Source organism: Arachis duranensis, unplaced genomic scaffold (assembly GCF_000817695.3).
Source record: "Arachis duranensis cultivar V14167 unplaced genomic scaffold, aradu.V14167.gnm2.J7QH unplaced_Scaffold_165934, whole genome shotgun sequence".
NCBI lineage: Eukaryota > Viridiplantae > Streptophyta > Magnoliopsida > Fabales > Fabaceae > Arachis > Arachis duranensis.
In genome coordinates, this window is record NW_026264258.1 from 599,879 (window position 1) to 603,340 (window position 3,462).

General features: G+C 43.6%; 1 non-coding gene across 1 annotated transcript; it reads right to left on the reverse strand.

Moving 5' to 3' along the window:
- Nucleotides 1-94: 94 nt before the first annotated feature.
- Nucleotides 95-202, reverse strand: LOC127743990 (small nucleolar RNA R71). Its single transcript, XR_008005206.1, has one exon. It is a non-coding gene; the product is annotated as a small nucleolar RNA R71 (small nucleolar RNA).
- Between the last annotated feature and the right edge of the window lie 3,260 nt (nt 203-3,462).

Consider the following 3,462-nt stretch of genomic DNA (forward strand, 5'->3'; position numbering starts at 1 on the left):
ATGGTTGGACTCTCAACCTAAAGAAAGCCTGAACTCTTGGGAAAAGCTAGTCAATGCCTTCTTGGCAAAGTTCTTTCCACCTCAAAAATTGAGTAAGCTTAGAGTGGAAGTCCAAACCTTCAGACAGAAGGAAGGAGAATCCCTCTATGAAGCTTGGGAAAGATACAAACAATTAATCAGAAAGTGTCCCACTGATATGCTTTCTGAATGGAGCATCATTGGAATTTTCTATGATGGTCTCTCTGAACTATCCAAGATGTCTTTGGATAGCTCTGTTGGAGGATCTCTTCATCTGAAGAAGACGCCTACAGAAGCTCAAGAGCTTATTGAAATGGTTGCAAATAACCAATTCATGTACACTTCTGAAAGGAATCCTGTGAACAATGGGACGAATCAGAAGACAGGAGTTCTTGAGATTGATACTCTGAATGCCATATTGGCTCAGAACAAAATATTGACTCAGCAAGTCAATATGATTTCTCAAAGTCTGTCTGGAACGCAAAATGCACCAAGCAGTACTAAGGAAGCTTCATCTGAAGAATAAGCTTATGATCTTGAGAACCCTTCAATAGAAGAGGTGAATTACATGGGAGACCCCTATGGAAACACCTATAATCCTTCATGGAGAAATCATCCAAATCTCTCATGGAAGGATCAACAGAGACCTCAACAAGGTTTCAACAACAATAATGGTGGAAGAAACAGGTTCAGCAATAGCAAGCCCTTTCCATCATCTTCTCAGCAACAGACAGAGAATCCTAAGCAGAGCAACTCTGACTTAGCAACCATGGTCTCTGATCTAATCAAAACCACTCAAAGTTTCATGACTGAAACAAGGTCCTCCATTAGAAACTTGGAGGGACAAGTGGGTCAGCTGAGCAAGAAAATTACTGAACCCCCTCCTAGTACTCTTCCAAGAAATACAAAAGAAAATCCAAAAGGAGAGTGCAAAGCTATCAATATGGCCGAATTTGGAGAGGAGGAAGAGGCAATGAACGCCACTGAGGAAGACCTCAATGGACGTCCACTGGCCTCCAATGAGTTCCCCAAAGAGGAACCATGGGAATCTGAGGCTCAAAATGAGACCATAGAGATTTCATTGGACTTACTTCTGCCATTCATGAGCTCTGATGAGTACTCTTCCTCTGAAGAGGATGAGTATGTCACTGAAGAGCAAGTTGCCAAATACCTTGGAAAAATCATGAAGCTAAATGACAAGTTATTTGAAAATGAGACTTGGGAGGATGAACCCCCTTTGCTCACCAAAGAACTGGATGACTTGTCTAGGCAGAAACTGCCTCAAAAGAGACAGGATCCTGGGAAGTTTTCAATACCTTTGTACCATAGGCACCATGACCTTCAAGAAGGCCTTGTGTGACTTAGGGTCAAGTGTAAACCTCATGCCTCTCTCTGTAATGGAGAAGCTAGGGATCTTTGAAGTGCAAGCTGCAAAACTCTCACTAGAGATGGCAGACAATTCAAGAAAATAAGCTCATGGACTTGTAGAGGATGTTCTGGTAAAGGTTGAAGACCATTACATCCCTGCTGATTTCATAGTCCTAGAGACTGGGAAGTGCATGGATGAATCCATCATCCTTGGCAGACCCTTTCTAGCCACAGCAAAGACTGTGATTGATGTTGATAGAGGAGAATTGATCATTCAAGTGAATGAAGAATCCTTGGTGTTTAAGGCTCAAGGAAATCCCTCTGTCATCATGGAGAGAAAGCATGAAGAGCTTCTCTCAAAACAGAGCCAAACAGAGCCCCCACAGTCAAACTCTAAGTTTGGTGTTGGGAGGCCACAACCAACTTCTAAGTTTGGTGTTGAACCCCCACATTCAAACTCTAAGTTTGGTGTTGGGAGGTTCCAACATTGCTCTGAACATCTGTAAGGCTCCATGAGAGCCCTCTGTCAAGCTACTGACATTAAAGAAGCGCTTGTTGGGAGGCAACCCAATGTTATATTTTATTTATTTTCTTTTGTTATTTTATGTTTTCTGTAGGTTGATGATCATGAGAAGTCACAAAATCAATGGAAAAAGCAAAAACAGAACGAAAAACAGAAAGAAAAACAGCACACCCTGGAGGAAGAACCTGCTGGCGTTTAAACGCCAGTAAGGCTAACAGATGGGCGTTTAACGCCCAGTCTGGCACCATTCTGGGCGTTTAACGCCAGAAAGGGGCACCAGACTGGCGTTAAACGCCAGGAAAGGGCAAGAAGTTGGCGTTAAATGCCAGAAATGGGCACCTGCCCGGCGTTTAACGCCAGAATTGGCACAAAGAGCAATTTTGCTCGCCACTTGGTGCAAGGATGACTTTTCCTTGACACCTCAAGATCTGTGGACCCCACAGGATCCCCACCTACCCCACCACTCTCTCTCTTCTTCACCCATTCACCAATCACCTCAACACCTCTTCCCCAAAAACCCTTCACCTATCAAATCCCATCTTTCTCTTAACCACTCACATCCATCCTTCATAAAACCCCACCTACCTCACCATTCAAATTCAAACCACTTTCCCACCCAAACCCACCCTCCCATAGCCGAACCCTACTCCTCTCTTCACTCCTATATAAACCCATCTTCACTCCTTCATTTTCACACACCCTAAACACTACTTCTCCCCCTTTGGCCGAACCACAAAGCCATTTCCTTCTCCTTCATTTCTTCTTCTTCTACTCTCTTCTTTCTTCTTTTGCTCGAGGACGAGCAAACCTTTTAAGTTTGGTGTGGTAAAAGCATTGCTTTTTGTTCTTCCATAACCATTTATGGCATCCAAGGCCGGAGAAACCTCTAGAAAGAGGAAAGGGAAGGCAAGAGCTTCCACCTCCGAGTCATGGAAGATGGAGAGATTCATCTCAAGGGTGCATCAAGACCACTTCTATGAAGTTGTGGCCAAGAAGAAGGTGACCCCTAAGGTCCCTTTCAAACTCAAAAAGGGTCAACTTTGATCAAAGGTTGGACCAATTCCTCATAGACATTTGTGAAGAGGGCGCTCAATGGAAGAGAGAGGGAAGCCGATTCAACTAAGAAGGCATAACCTCAAGCCCATCACTAAGAAGCGGATGGAGCAACCAAGAGATCCCACTCACCATGAAATCCCTGAGATGCCTCAAGGGATGCACTTTCCTCCACAAAACTATTGGGAGCAAATCAACACCTCCCTAGGAGAATTAAGTTCTAACATATGACAGCTAAGGGTGGAGCACCAAGAACATTCCATTCTCCTCCATGAAATTAGAGAAGATCAAAGAATCATGAGAGATGAGCAACAAAGGCAAGGAAGAGACATTGAGGAGCTCAAGCACTCCATAAGATCTTCAAGAGGAAGAACAAGTCGCCATCACTAAGGTGGACCCGTTCTTTAATCTCCTTGTCCTTCATTTTCCTGTTTTTCGAAAATTTATGCTTATGTTTGTCTATGTTTGTGTCTTATGATCATTAGTGTCTTAGTGTCTAT